This window comes from Rattus norvegicus, chromosome 4, assembly GCF_036323735.1.
Source record: "Rattus norvegicus strain BN/NHsdMcwi chromosome 4, GRCr8, whole genome shotgun sequence".
In the NCBI taxonomy this organism is placed as follows: Eukaryota; Metazoa; Chordata; class Mammalia; order Rodentia; family Muridae; genus Rattus; species Rattus norvegicus.
In genome coordinates, this window is record NC_086022.1 from 47877489 (window position 1) to 47893991 (window position 16503).

Consider the following 16503-nt stretch of genomic DNA (forward strand, 5'->3'; position numbering starts at 1 on the left):
ACAGTGTTATGATCCAGGAGACTCTGGCCAGGTAGACAAAAGAACCAGGAGCTCAGTTTCTTAATAACTTTCACTGGAACTGAGCTTCAGCATATACATGTCCCTGGATTTCATGGTCATCCTACCAATTAGTTACTATAGCAAGCATACTACCACCACACCACCACTACTGCACCACCACCACACCATACCAACCCACCACCACCACACCAACCCCACCACCACCACACCATACCACACCACCTCCACCACCACCACCACCACCACACCACCACCACCACCACACCAACCCCACCACCACCACACCATACCACACCACCACCACCACCACACCACCACCACCATACCATCACCATCATACCACCATACCACTACCACCACCACCACACCACCACCACTGTACCATCACCACTATATCACCACCATACCACCACCACCATACCACCACCATCATATCACCATACCACTACCACCACCATCACCACCACCACCACCACCGTACCATCACCACCATACCATCACCATAGCACCACCATAATACCACTGCCATACCACCCTCACACACCCCCACCCTGCCAAAATAATAATCACAGCTGTTTCTTTCCTTGGCTCTCCTACCAACTGCCCTTTCCATCTGCTGCAGAGCTCATGTTCCTAGCGTTCATCATTGCTTCTTACTTCCTTAATCTGTGCCAACACTCTACCTACCTCCTAGGTTCTCTCTACAGCACACAGTAACTCATTGCTCCAAGACCTGCCTTAGCACAAACAGCCAATACCACCGCCCCTTCACAAATTGTATCTGTCAGAGGAAGGAACACGCTATTGGCAGGTGCCTGTCTCCATGACATTACCAACATTCGGGCTTCTCTGTTTGCAGGCTCCACTCCTGCGTATCAGTCTCCTTGGGTTGAAAATAAACAGATACAGGCTCTTTTCCTTGTCATGATTTTTTTTAGTAGCACAGTACAATATTTTCCAGCATTTATATTGTATTAGGTACATAATCCTTAGATGATTTAACTTAGGGAAAGGATGTAATGTTCAGACAGAAGCATATATAGATTACAGGGAAAGACAGTGTGAGCGCCCAACAGTTTTGCTATGCACAGGAAATGTTAGGATCAGTTTTCTTCAGGACCAGATTCCTGAGCCCATCTCCATCCCTGACATGAATCTCGCTTTACTCTTCTTGCTGACATCTATCACTCGCCATTCTGTTCCTTCCAGTATTATCTGTCTTGTCCCATCTCTAATGCTATTAATTACATCTGTGCTATGCTCTGCCATCCATCCTTCTTCCTGCGTTCCTAAGAGTGGCATCCTGTATTCAAATGTAAGTGACAGAACCCTAATTCAACTAAACATCTTGCCTTAAATGTTTCACCTTATCCTGAACAAGGAATCCGAGCTAACTCTGTCACAGCTTTCCCTGTACACCCTCTCTCCCACATATTCTGTGCTCTGCCTGTGACTCTGCCTGAGTCTGGGCCACAGTGAGATATCAGTTTCCACTCTCCGAGTCACGGCTAACCAGACAAGGCATATTTAAATAGGCCTGAATCTATACTTTCCTCCCTGTCACATTAGCGTTCCAAACGATCCACTGCTGTCTCCACACTTCTACACTCAGTGCCTCTCCAGCCAACTGTCTTCTCTGCTGAAAAGGAATGAGGACCCCGCAGCATAGGCCTACTTTACATTTCTCAGCTTTGGAGGGCTCCTCAGGAGTCAATAAGCAAGTCCAAACACTCTTCAGGGCTTTCTATAAAGAATGACTTCATTGTACACCACCCCTACTTTCTCCATCCACCCTCTAAGCTTTTTATGAACTAGATTTCTCCTTTCTGCACAGCTGAAGAGACTGTCCCTACAGGACCAGGCAACCCTTAGCTAAGAAAACAACTCTGCATCCAGCCCGTGCTTGTCTGCAAACCAATCTATGGTCACACTTTCCATGTACTTCCCTTTACTGAATTCTCAGACACCATCATGCTATGTGCTTGCCTTAATTATTTAATGGCTAAGAATTGGACAGACAGAGTAGCTCCTATACACAATTCAGGAGCCTGCTGGGCAACTCTACTCTTGTTTCCATGGTCTCACCAATTCCTTCTCATTTGAACCGTGTTCAGAGATCTGAATCTCCTATTCCTAATACTTCTCCACATGGTCGCAGGGAGGTACTGCACTTTCCGTATCTAGAGTCCCTTCTCATAAAAATTGTCAGTCAGAATACAATAGTGTATTCGTGTTTTACCATATCTAATTAAAACTAGCCTTATATTAGTGTAGATATCAAAATAAATCTCAAGTACAATACCATTTGCCCAGTCCTGAACTTGCAGTGCTATGCCACGCCTGTATGGGGACAATGGGAAGTCACAGTTCCCCTACTGGAGCCTGCGTCCACTCTACAGTCTTTCTCTACAACTGTGATACTGTGTCCCCTCTCTCTGTGCCTCATTGTACCTATCTTGGTACCTAGCTCTTTTCTGGATACGTGCTATTCTCCAGCATCATTATTTTTAGGCAAGTCTCTCAAGGATATACTATGTGCTATAAGAGACTTGGGTCAACAGATGTTTATTGTGATCACTTGGCCTAGTGTGTCCTAAACACTCAACAGATTCTTTGTGAGTCAAATGTGCATTGCTAATGTGCAGTATCAGATCAGATGATGCTAATGATTAGCTGTGCTCCTTTAAAATGGCTTTTAGATGGAAATTATCAACCAAATGGAAAAACATTATGCTCACAGCAATTACATTGTATCAGGTAACGTAACCCAGAGATGACATGAGAGCAATCAATTATATGCAAATACTATGTCAACTTATGGCAATTTATGTCCAGGACTGGAATGCCCATAGCGTTGGATATCTGTGACTATTCTGGAATTAATTACTGTAACCACAGACACAGTTTATTTTCAGTGACTTAAAACATTCTAAAAACAAATGCAGGTAGCCTCTCAGTAGTTGTTTAGTCAAATACACTCCCTTTCCCATCTATGTTCTATGCATATTTAAAGTGGGGCTATATTAATTTTGGTCCTTTTCTTCTATGGGCTGGGAACCAAAGCTAGGTTATCAGACATGTTAGGCAAGAGCCCTCACTAAATCACCTCCCAGCCTGATGCAATGTCATTTAAAATTTACAGTGCCAGCTTCCCTCGAACGAGAACAATTCTCTTTTAGCTAGGAACTTACATTACTATTTCAGCCCATTTTCTTTAGAAAGGACACAGCACAGTTGTAAACCTGAGGCCTTCATCCCCACGGAAGGAGTTTAAGACTTAAATCCAAAATTGTCACAATTGCAGGCAAGCACAGAGCTGCGGAGAGAACATGCACCTATTTCAACCTACAAAAGGACTATGACAAGTTTAGCACCTACCACTTAATAAGCTTTTTAAAGGGATGTTCCTCCTTTCTACATGGAAAAAGAACCTCATTTAGAGAACTCAAGTCTTCCTTTCAGCATGCAAAGACGTGTTTGTTCCATTTCATTGGAAGCCGGGGATAGGAATACGCATGCCAGCTTGCACTGAAAGTGTATGCTGGGTTTGCTTATGATTTAAAACCCAATGGGGGAAAACTCAAGGACTTTAAAAACTGCACAAGCAAGCAACATTGGGCTTTACTTGTTTATTTAGAGGTGCCTCTTGGAAGTGCATCACAGCAGTCCTGAAGCATTCCAATTTTCCTCCTCTCTTCAGACAATTGCCAGCATCAGTAAAAGGAAGCAGCTTACAATGTGCACATCCCCACGTAGAGTTTAAACTGGAGCATCCCAACTGCCAGAGATGGATACTCTGAACACCCAAGTCCACATGGGGGGCAAATGAAATCACATCTTAAAAATATCTACAGGAATGATTTTCCCAACACCAAGGGCAGCATGGAGTTACTGGTGGATCCTGTCCATGGGAAGGAAATGCAAACAAACCCACAGATATATCTTAAAGACACATTAATTAAAGAGCTTCTGGAACAAGACTGAGTGCCACTGGGATAGAGGCATAGACTTTGCTCCAGAGGGACTCTGCTTTCTGATTGGCTAAATTTGATCTTTGGCTCTAAAAATGTCTATTCAAATTATTAGCCACTCTGAGCCTTAGTTTCTCCTATGCAAAGCACTGAATGATTCCTGACTCGCAATATTGTTAAGGAATAAAGAATGAATTCGCATGCAGGGTGTGTGTTGTTCCACATCATGGAAAGGCTCCATGTTGGTCACATTTAAGAAGAGACGGTCTTGGGGATGCCAAGGTCCTGGATTACCAAGCTTAAGATCATGGTTGATTAGAGAACATTTCTCTGCCAAAGTCATTGTCTCCACATTCTTGAGCTACCATAATGCTGACACAGCTGAATTAGTACATCCAGAACTGCTGTTAATTTTTTATCATTTCGTGGTTTCTTCCAGTACTTTTCTTTATGAAATTGAAGAACGTGTTAAGAGTATTGACCCTAATTTTGTAATTCTATCAAATTCTATACTTTACAGAGAGTTTAGGGCCAGTATTTCAATGATAAGAAATCAGGCTTGAGAGATGGATAGAGTTAAAACTGGAATATGACTGACATTTTATTTTGGGCCCCTTAGTTGGCCCAAAGAAACAAACAACAAAAAAAATTCATCCTGAAATTTTTTTCTGCTACATGAGCCAAGATATTTCTTGGGATATGTCCCACTGTCTAATCAAAGAAGGTCCTCTTAAGAAAGCCTTGAGGGGCTGGGATTTAGCTCAGTGGTAGAGCGCTTACCTAGGAAGCGCAAGGCCCTGGGTTCGGTCCCCAGCTCCGAAAAAAAAGAATCAAAAAAAAAAAAAAGAAAGCCTTGAGTTTCACATTTTCTCAATGCTACCCTCCACAGAACAAGACACACACGTGCTAAGAGTGCTCTCTCTTGGCATCTCTGACAAATCCCTGCCGGACACTGCCTGATATCTGCTCTTGGAGCATCCTGCTTCATTCCCACTTGCAAACTCTTCCTGGCATTTACCCAAACCAGTCTGTCTCCCATCAAGGAAGAAGATATACAGGATAGATATAAGGATAGGATAGATATATAAGATCGATATGAAGGATGTCTTAGAGACCCCAGAAAAGTAGCATGGAACCTACATCTTCTGTCCTCCATTTACTTCTACCTTATGACCTACCAACCCAGTCACCTCAGAGTCCTGTAAGAAATAAATCATTGTTCGACAGATTCTCATTTTGATGGTTTAGTTTGTGGACACTTTAGTTTGAAAGCATCAATGTACAGCAATGTAATTCCCTAAGGGGAGACAGTTCTCACCTACGGCAAGTACCACACAAGGCCCAACGCAACCAGAATATTCTATGCTTCTACCAAACCCTCCCCAAACAGCAGCCCCATGATTAATAAGCATGGGGACAAATAGGGAAGTAATTGCAAAACAAAAAAACAATTTAAATCCAATGATCAGATCTTCGAAGTACTGCATTTTCCTGGTCCACCCTTCCCACAGGAAACTAGTGCTTATTATAAGGAATGCCCAATAGAAAAACCTGACAACTGGGGTCCACAGGGATATAATCAGCCTTGTTGAGGGTGACCTACAAAGATCATAAACAGTTCTTCTTGAAAAAGACTATTTGTTAAAAATTCATTAGCATATAGTAGCTACATTAATCACAGCAACAGTCTTTAACACTTCTTGTTATTTAAAAAATAGACCAGATTCAGTCACCTTTATGAGTATATATATATAACATATATTATATATACTTAAATATAAATATACATATGGTTCCTAAATAGTTATATATAAAGGCAACTATATATATATTCATTTTATAAATTTTAATGAAGAGAGCAGCAAATGAATTACAAGAAACCCACACTAAAATAGACCTTTTACAATTTAACATAGCAATATAAATGATAATTTATATTTAATATAAATATAAATATATTTATAAATAAATATATCAATGAGTACTCCACAATCCTTTTTACCTCTTTTTTTTTTTTGCTGTTGAATCTTTTATTTTGTCATATATTGGGAGGAAAACCCATTTGTGTACCTATAGTATGTTTTAAAAAATTTAGAAAACCACATTAATGCATTCAGTGAACTCAGGTCCTCATGCTTGAACATACAATGCCACCTCCCTAGTTCTCCTTAGGGACTGTTTTGGTTTTCATGATCTGATATATTTCTTTTTTTTCAGTTTTTTTTATTTATTTAATACTTAATAATAACTCTTTGGTTTCTGGGCAAACATCCCCCCCTCCCCTTCCTTATGGGTGTTCCCCTCCCAAACCTCCCCCCATTGCCGCCCTCCCCCCAACAGTCTAGTTCACTGGGGGTTCAGTCTTAGCAGGACCCAGAGCTTCCCCTTCCACTGGTGCTCTTACTAGGATATTCATTGCTACCTATGGGGTCAGAGTCCAGGGTCAGTCCATGTATAGTCTTTAGGTAGTGGCTTAGTCCCTGGAAGCTCTGGTTGCTTGGCATTGTTGTACATATGTGGTCTCGAGCCCCTTCAAGCTCTTCCAGTTCTTTCTCTGATTCCTTCAACGGGGGTCCTATTCTCAGTTCAGTGGTTTGCTGCTGGCATTCGCCTCTGTATTTGCTGTATTTTGGCTGTGTCTCTCAGGAGCGATCTACATCCGGCTCCTGTCGGTCTGCACTTCTTTGCTTCATTCATCTTGTCTAATTGGGTGGCTGTATATGTATGGGCCACATGTGGGGCAGGCTCTGAATGGGTGTTCCTTCAGTCTCTGTTTTAATCTTTGCCTCTCTCTTCCCTGCCAAGGGTATTCTTGTTCCCCTTTTAGAGAAGGAGTGAAGCATTCACATTTTGATCATCCGTCTTGAGTTTCACTTGTTCTAGGCATCTAGGGTAATTCAAGCATTTGGGCTAATAGCCACTTATCAGTGAGTGCATACCATGTATGTCTTTCTGTGATTGGGTTAGCTCACTCAGGATGATATTTTCCAGTTCCAACCATTTGCCTACGAATTTCATAAAGCCGTTGTTTTTGATAGCTGAGTAATATTCCATTGTGTAGATGTACCACATTCTCTGTATCCATTCCTCTGTTGAAGGGCATCTGGGTTCTTTCCAGCTTCTGGCTATTATAAATAAGGCTGCGATGAACATAGTGGAGCACGTGTCTTTTTTATATGTTGGGGCATCTTTTGGGTATATGCCCAAGAGAGGTATAGCTGGATCCTCAGGCAGTTCAATGTCCAATTTTCTGAGGAACCTCCAGACTGATTTCCAGAATGGTTGTACCAGTCTGCAATCCCACCAACAATGGAGGAGTGTTCCTCTTTCTCCGCATCCTCGCCAGCATCTGCTGTCACATGAGTTTTTGATCTTAGCCATTCTCACTGGTGTGAGGTGAAACCTCAGGGTTGTTTTGATTTGCATTTCCCTTATGACTAAAGATGTTGAACATTTCTTTAGGTGTTTCTCAGCCATTCGGCATTCCTCAGCTGTGAATTCTTTGTTTAGCTCTGAACCCCATTTTTTAATAGGGTTGTTTGTCTCCCTGCGGTCTAACTTCTTGAGTTCTTTGTATATTTTGGATATAAGGCCTCTATCTGTTGTAGGATTGGTAAAGATCTTTTCCCAATCTGTTGGTTGCCGATTTGTCCTAACCACACTGTCCTTTGCCTTACAGAAGCTTTGCAGTTTTATGAGATCCCATTTGTCGATTCTTGATTTTAGAGCATAAGCCATTGGTGTTTTCTTCAGGAACTTTTTTCCAGTGCCCATGTGTTCCAGATGCTTCCCTAGTTTTTCTTCTATTAGTTTGATTGTATAGGTTTGATGTGGAGGTCCTTGATCCACTTGGACTTAAGCTTTGTACAAGGTGATAAGCGTGGATCGATCTGCATTCTTCTACATGTTGACCGCCAGTTGAACCAGCACCATTTGCTGAAAATGCTATCTTTTTTCCATTGGATGGTTTTGGTTCCTTTGTCAAAAATCAAGTGACCATAGGTGTGTGGGTTCATTTCTGGGTCTTCAATTCTATTCCATTGGTCTATCTGTCTGTCTCTGTACCGATACCATGCAGTTTTTATCACTATTGCTCTGTAATACTGCTTGAGTTCAGGGATAGTGATTCCCCCTGAAGTTCTTTTATTGTTGAGGATAGTTTTAGCTATCCTGGGTTTTTTGTTATTCCAGATGAATTTGCAAATTGTTCTGTCTAACTCTTTGAAGAATTGGATTGGTATTTTGATGGGGATTGCATTCAGTCTGTAGATTGCTTTCGGTAAAATGGCCATTTATACTATATTAATCCTGCCAATCCATGAGCATGGGAGATCTTTCCATCTTCTGAGGTCTTCTTCAATTTCTTTCTTCAGTGTCTTGAAGTTCTTATTGTACAGATCTTTTACTTGCTTGGTTAAAGTCACACCGAGGTACTTTATATTATTTGGGTCTACTATGAAGGGTGTCGTTTCCCTAATTTCTTTTTCGGCTTGTTTCTCTTTCGTGTAGAGGAAGGCTACTGATTTATTTGAGTTAATTTTATACCCAGCCACTTTGCTGAAGTTGTTTATCAGCTTTAGTAGTTCTCTGGTGGAACTTTTGGGATCACTTAAATAAACTATCATATCATCTGCAAATAGTGATATTTTGACCTCTTCTTTTCCGATCTGTATCCCCTTGACCTCCTTTTGTTGTCTGATTGCTCTGGCTAGAACTTCAAGAACTATATTGAATAAGTAGGGAGAGAGTGGGCAGCCTTGTCTAGTCCCTGATTTTAGTGGGATTGCTTCAAGTTTCTCTCCATTTAGTTTAATGTTAGCAACTGGTTTGCTGTATATGGCTTTTACTATGTTTAGGTATGGGCCTTGAATTCCTATTCTTTCCAGGACTTTTATCATGAAGGGGTGTGGAATTTTGTCAAATGCTTTCTCAGCATCTAATGAAATGATCATGTGGTTTTGTTCTTTCAGTTTGTTTATATAATGGATCACGTTGATGGTTTTCCGTATATTAAACCATCCCTGCATGCCTGGGATGAAGCCTACTTGATCATGGTGGATGATTGTTTTGATGTGCTCTTGGATTCGGTTTGCCAGAATTTTATTGAGTATTTTTGTGACGATATTCATAAGGGAAATTGGTCTGAAGTTCTCTTTCTTTGTTGGGTCTTTGTGTGGTTTAGGTATAAGAGTAATTGTGGCTTCGTAGAAGGAATTCGGGAGTGATCCATCTGTTTCAATTTTGTGGAATAGTTTGGATAATATTGGTATGAGGTCTTCTCTGATGGTCTGATAGAATTCTGCACTAAACCCGTCTGGACCTGGGCTGCTTTTGGTTGGGTGACCATTAATGACTGCTTCTATTTCCTTAGGAGTTACGGGGTTGTTTAACTGGTTTATCTGTTCCTGATTTAACTTCGGTACCTGATATTTGTCTAGGAAATTGTCCATTTCCTGTAGATTTTCAAGTTTTGTTGAATATAGGCTTTTATAGTAAGATCTGATGATTTTTTGACTTTCCTCTGAATCTGTAGTTATGTCTCCCTTTTCATTTCTGATTTTGTTAATTTTGACACACTCTCTGGGTCCTCTCGTTAGTCTGGCTAAGGGTTTATCTATCTTGTTGATTTTCTCAAAGAACCAACTTTTGGTTCTGTTGATTCTTTCTATGGTCCTTTCTGTTTCTACTTGGTTGATTTCAGCTTTGAGGTTGATTATTTCCTGCCTTCTACTCCTCCTGGGTGTATTTGCTTCTTTTTGCTCTAGAGCTTTTAGGTGTGCTGTCAAGCTGCTGACATATGTTCTTTCCCGTTTCTTTCTGCAGGCACACAGCGCTATGAGTTTTCCTCTTAGCACAGCTTTCATTGTGTCCCATAAGTTTGGGTATGTTGTACCTTCACTTTCATTAAATTCTATAAATTTTTAATTTCTTTCTTTATTTCTTCCTTGACTAGGTTATCATTGAGTAGAGCATTGTTCAATTTCCACGTATATGTGGGCATTCTTCCCTTATTGTTATTGAAGACCAGTTTTAGGCCGTGGTGGTCCGATAGCACGCATGGGATTATTTCTATCTTTCTGTACCTGTTGAGGCCCGTTTTTTGGCCAACTATATGGTCAATTTTGGAGAAAGTACCATGAGGAGCTGAGAAGAAGGTATATCCTTTTGCTTTAGGATAGAATGTTCTATAAATATTTGTTAAGTCCATTTGGCTCATGACTTCTCTTAGTCTGTCTACGTCTCTGTGTAATTTCTGTTTCCATGATCTGTCCATTGATGAGAGTGGGGTGTTGAAATCTCCCACTATTATTGTGTGAGGTGCAATGTGTGTTTTGAGCTTTAGTAAGGTTTCTTTTAAATATGTAGGTGCCCTTGTATTTGGGGCATAGATATTTAGGATTGAGAGTTCATCTTGGTGGATTTTTCCTTTGATGAATATGAAGTGTCCTTCCTTATCTTTTTTGATGACTTTTAATTGAAAATTGATTTTATTTGATATTAGAATGGCTACTCCAGCTTGCTTCTTCTGACCATTTGCTCGGAAAGTTGTTTTCCAGCCTTTCACTCTGAGGCAGTGTCTGTCTTTGTCTCTGAGGTGTGTTTCCTGTAGGCAGCAGAATGCAGGGTCCTTGTTGCGTATCCAGTTTGTCAATCTATGTCTTTTTATTGGGGAGTTGAGGCCATTGATGTTGAGAGATATTAAGGAATAGTGATTATTGCTTCCCGTTATATTCATATTTGGATGTGAGGTTATGTTTGTGTGCTTTTCTTCTCTTTGTTTTGTTGCCAAGACGATTAGTTTCTTGCTTCTTCTAGGGTATAGCTTGCCTCCTTATGTTGGGCTTTACCCTTTATTATCCTTTGTAGTGCTAGATTTGTAGAAAGATATTGTGTAAATTTGGTTTTGTCATGGAATATCTTGGTTTCTCCATCTATGTTAATTGAGAGTTTTGCAGGATACAGTAACCTGGGCTGGCACTTGTGTTCTCTTAGGGTCTGTATGACATCTGTCCAGGATCTTCTGGCCTTCATAGGTTCTGGAGAAAAGTCTGGTGTGATTCTGATAGGTCTGCCTTTATATGTTACTTGACCTTTTTCCCTTACTGCTTTTAATATTCTTTCTTTATTTTGTGCGTTTGGTGTTTTGACTATTATATGACGGGAGGTGTTTCTTTTCTGGTCCAATCTATTTGGAGTTCTGTAGGCTTCTTGTATGCCTATGGATATCTCTTTTTTTGGGTTAGGGAAGTTTTCTTCTATGATTTTGTTGAAGATATTTACTGGTCCTTTGAGCTGGGAGTCTTCACTCTCTTCTATACCTATTATCCTTAGGTTTGATCTTCTCATTGAGTCCTGGATTTCCTGTATGTTTTGGACCAGTAGCTTTTTCTGCTTTACATTATCTTTGACAGTTGAGTCAATGATTTCTAGGGAATCTTCTGCTCCCGAGATTCTCTCTTCCATCTCTTGTATTCTGTTGGTGAAGCTTGTATCTACAGCTCCTTGTCTCTTCTTTTGGTTTTTTATATCCAGGGTTGTTTCCATGTGTTCTTTCTTGATTGCTTCTATTTCCATTTTTAATTCCTTCAACTGTTTGACTGTGTTTTCCTGGAATTCTTTCAGGGATTTTTGTGTCTCCTCTCTATGGGTTTCTACTTGTTTATTTATGTTTTCCCGGAATTCTTTCAGGCATTTTTGCGATTCCTCTCTGTAGGCTTCTACTTGTTCTCTAAAGAAGTTCTTCACGTCCCTCTTGAAGTCCTCCAGCATCATGATCAAATATGATTTTGAAACTATATCTTGCTTTTCTGGTGTGTTTGGATATTCCATGTTTGTTTTGGTGGGAGAATTGGGCTCCGATGATGGCATGTAGTCTTGGTTTCTGTTGCTTGGGTTCCTGCGCTTGCCTCTCGCCATCAGAATATCTCTAGTGTTGCTTTGTTTTGCTATTTCTGACAGTGGCTAGACTGTCCTATAAGCCTGTGTGTCAGGCGTGCTGTAGACCTGTTTTCCTGTTTTCTTTCAGCCAGTTATGGGGACAGAGTGTTCTGCTTTCGGGCGTGTAGTTTTTCCTCTCTACAGGTCTTCAGCTGTTCCTGTGGGCCTGTGTCTTGAGTTCACCAAGCAGGTTTCTTGCAGGGGAAAAGTTGGTACTACCTGAGGTTCCGAGGCTCAAGTGTGCTCGTGGGATACTGCCTAAGTCCTCTCCGCGGTGGCAGCAACCGAGAAGATCTGCGCCGCTCTTTTTGGGAGCCTCCGTGCACCAGGGTTCCAGATGGCGTTTGGTGTTTTCCTCTGGCGTCTGGATGTGCTCAGAGTGCAGTCTCTTCTGGTTTCCCAGGCGTGTCTGCCTCTCTGTAGGTTTAGCTCTCCTTCCCACGGGATTTGGGTGCAGAGAACTGTTTATCCGGTCTGTTTCCTTCAGGTTCCGGCGGTGTCTCAGGTGCCTTTTTACCTCTTTAAAGTGTATCCTACATTTTTGTTTAATTAAAGTAACAAGTGATTGTATTAGAACTTTTTTTTAAAAAATCTTTCAAAACAAAATTCTACAGATTTCTAGTCATTTCCTAAAGGAAAACAAATGTTCAACTTAGACCTTTTCCCAAACACCGTGTTCAAGGCGGAATCTGTTTTTCTCTGGGCACAAAATCACAATAGTCTGTAAACACTCCTATCTAGCAGCCCTGCCAGGAAGACCATGACGGCACCAGGTGTCAGCAATAGGCGTTTCCCTCATTGAGTCTCAACCACACTCAGTCATTCTTATGCCATTTGTTAGACTGGTAAACAGAGATTTAAGGAGAAACAAATGTTCTCTGTCTTCAAATCATGGCTAATAAAGTCCATCTGTATTGACTGGACTCAGTGTCATCTTAGCACCACAGAACTGCCTTCCCAATGCATCCAACAGCTTGGTAAAGTCCTCTCCTGATAGCTAGAGGGATCAGATGAAACAAAACTCTTCAAAGCTTATAAAGTGATGAACTATCTTACTTATTATAACAACTGCATTGATTTCAGTCATGCCATTTAGCCTTGCTACTATCTTATCATAAGCATTTTGAAAACTGATTGAGCCCCTCTGCTCTCTCTTGCTCTTCCCTTCTTGCTCCCACTCTGTGCCCTCACCCCTTCCCCTACTCCCCATCTCCTTCCCCCTCTTTCTCCATCTGCTCATGCCAATGTCTACTTCTCTTCTCCTCCTCCTTTTCTTCTTCTTCTTCTTCTTCTTCTTCTTCTTCTTCTTCTTCTTCTTCTTCTTCTTCTTCTTCTTCTTCTTCTTCTTCTTCTTCTTCTTCTTCTTTTCCTCCTTCTCCTCCTCCTCCTCCTCCTCCTCCTCCTCCTCCTCCTTCTTCTTCTTCTTCCTCTCTCTCTCTTTCTCTCTCTCTCTCTCTGCCTTTCTCTGCTTCTACTACCTCTCAACTCCCCCACTCCCATGCCCTAAATAAACTCTATTCTATACTTTACCGTGTGGCCTCAGCATGGGTCCTCAGAGGCACCCCTTTCCCTCATTCCTGACTACACCTCCAACAAAGCTTATTCCCCCCTCTTTACCTTTTTATAAACACAGCACTCATAGCCTTTAAATAGTTTGTATTGCATATACTGTTTATAATCTGTGAGTTTAAGAATAGTGTATTGTCAGTGAATTGTCAGTCTTGCTTATACACAGGAAAAACACTGGTTTGGTGCTGTTCAGAGTTTTCAGTATTCATTGCATCTAAAAAAAGAAACATCAATCATGGCCTGAGGGTGATGGGTGCTGGCTAAGAACGTCACTCTCCCTGACTCTACTTCCATGGTCTTGAACATGTGGGGGCTCTTTGCTATACCCCCCACCTTTCTATACCTCAGCTTTACCTTCTATGTGTGATGACCTCAGGGTTCTCCATAGAAAAGCATGTTTATTTCAAAACCTTTTCCTTCAAATGATTAAAAAGAAAAAAAAACATTATCTGGAAGATATTTTATAACCATTAACTCTAGCAATAATGAACTAATAAATCTGATTAGCATTAACTTCTGAAGTTATGACTCAAATTCACTTCTTAATTCTTAAAGATAGAAGTCTAGATTTATGTGGTAATACACACATTTATATGAGTAAATATGCATAAATAAATACACATTCCTTCATATAATCTATAATCCATCGCAGCACTTAAAAGATTTCCAAATGCTACAAATAAAACTGTGCAAAAATCATAGCTGAGCATCTACCTTTATTGAACTCTCAGACTTTTGAAACCTTCCTAAGTCCAGAAGCACAATCACAAGGAAACAAACTAATCTTTTGTAGAAAAGAAGGGTCTTCAGCAACTGCAGACTCTGTCAAAGACTCAGAGGAAACATGTTTCTAGTCCTGTGAGCAGCCTCAATGTCAGATTTAGGGCAGACACAGCACAGGATCTTACAAAAATTCCTCTGCGGGCTCTTCAGCACTATTTCCCCATGGGCACTATATCGTCTCCTGTGAAGCAGTTGCTGGGTGCATGGTAGATAACTGTCTGAGGGTACAGACGTGGCTCTCATGCAGAAGAGTCTGAGCCTTCCCACCTGTTCTTCCTAGTCTTTCTAGGAAAACCTGTGCTCTCCCGAAGGAGAGTGAGTCCAAACACCAAGTATTCAAAAGTACTGCTTACGTCCTCACTGGGGAATTGAACACCTAGGTGCAGACTCTGGAGAAGGAATGGGCCAAGGCAGGGCCACAGCTGAATCTGAGCAAACTGAGTTTTATAAGCAAAATTGTATGGATTAGAGCTTCCCCAACATTCTGCTCTCTGGACCCCTCTATATGCATCAAAGGCACTAAGAGTTTTTATTTATTTGAGTTATAATGACAATTATCTTGTTAGAAAATAAAACCAAAAGTTTTACACTAATGTATCATTTAGAACAATATGCAGTTTGGCACATATTACTAACAAGCACATTATTAATAAAGTATTTTTTATTTCCACCTCAAAGAATGTAAATGATAAGAAAGCCACTGTTTCTGTTCCTGCATATGTCTTTAATGCTTATTTTAATAAAAGACATAAAAGCTCTTTTCTATTTCTCTAGAAAACAGTAATGTAGCCTCGTGACAAGTAAAACTAGGAAGAGAAAATAATGTATGCTATTGTTAAAAACAAAAAACAAAAAATTTGACATCAAAGAATTCTTAGATGCATGTTTAGAATCCTTGGGACCCTGAACCACATTTGAGTCATTGGTCTGGTCTCAGCTCTTCTGTCTTTGTTTCCTTTCAACTTCATCTTTTCTTCCATTAAACCTCCTGAAAAACTTCAGATTTGAAAAAGTCTTGCTATAAGAATGAAGAGTCTTCTGTTTATATTTGTTCCAGAAAGACAATGAGAGAAAAGCAACTTCCAAACAGCCAAAGCCAATGCGAGCATAGCACTGAGACCCAAAGCGAGCCCAGCAGAGCTCATCAAACACAGTAAGTCTCTCACAGAAAGCTAGAACCCTTACACAGAACTCCTCCTACTCACCAGTAATTATATGCAGGAGAATCGTGAGAGAAAGAAAGCTTCATGAAAACATAATTATAATGCTACACACATAAAGACTCTACCAGCTGGCATAATTACTTAAAAGGTCCCAGTGGAAAGATTATGGGATATTAAAAAGAAGATAAAGTCAGGCTGGAGAGATGGCTCAGAGGTTAGAAGCACATTTTCTACTTCCAGAGAACCTGAGTTTGATTCCCAGTACCTATTATCACTTGGCTAAGAACTGCTTCTAACAGCAGTTCCACAGGATCAGACCCTCTCTGTGGACACTGTGACATTGTGCACAAATCCATACGTGTGCACACATACATATTATTACAAACTTTTTAACAATGTTTAAAAGAATAGAAAGTCAAAGCGTGAAACAGGAAAACCACAAGGACAGTGACAGGTTTGCCATGAGAATCTATGTCAAGGACAGCAAACAGGAAGAAGACACTACCAGCATAGTGCTCGGAGATTCTGGAAACCAAGGAAACAGCAGTTCCCCAGCTCTGTGCAGGAGCTAGTGACCTGGAGTGGAACAAAATTTCTCACAAGGTCTTCCGAGATCATACTACACCAACCACTAGTCATTCTCTATGTAGACTGTAATACTGGGACGAAATGCCACAATAAATACAGCCTTGTGTTTCTGGCTATAGATAAACGCATATTGAAAAATACAGTAAAAATCTGCAGAACTGAGAACCTGCTCTTCCCTGAGCTCTAATGCCATCCAAGAAAAAAAGGGGGAGAAATGCATTTACTCAAAATCAAAGCATTTCTACATATCATAGGCAAGATAAGCTATTTTTATATTTATTCAATATTCACTAGCACCTCTGACATAAAGATGCATCTCTATTTAACAGAAATTTGAAGTTAACTCAATAATTAAACAAAATGTTATATACAGAACGATGAACAAAGCAAAATCTCTTCTAGTAAAGCTTTCCTCATAGAGGGGGAATAGAAATATACAAAGCATATGACTATGTCATAACAATAAATGA

At 40.6% G+C, this 16503-nt stretch overlaps 1 protein-coding gene and 1 long non-coding RNA gene across 7 annotated transcripts in view; one reads left to right on the forward strand and one right to left on the reverse strand.

The window, feature by feature from the left end:
• Cttnbp2 (cortactin binding protein 2) overlaps window positions 1–16503 on the reverse strand; it is a 163732-nt gene that overhangs the window by 110622 nt on the left and 36607 nt on the right. The window lies entirely within an intron of this gene.
• LOC120102241 (uncharacterized) overlaps window positions 1–16503 on the forward strand; it is a 43665-nt gene that overhangs the window by 5480 nt on the left and 21682 nt on the right. The gene's annotated exons all lie outside the window — the stretch shown is intronic.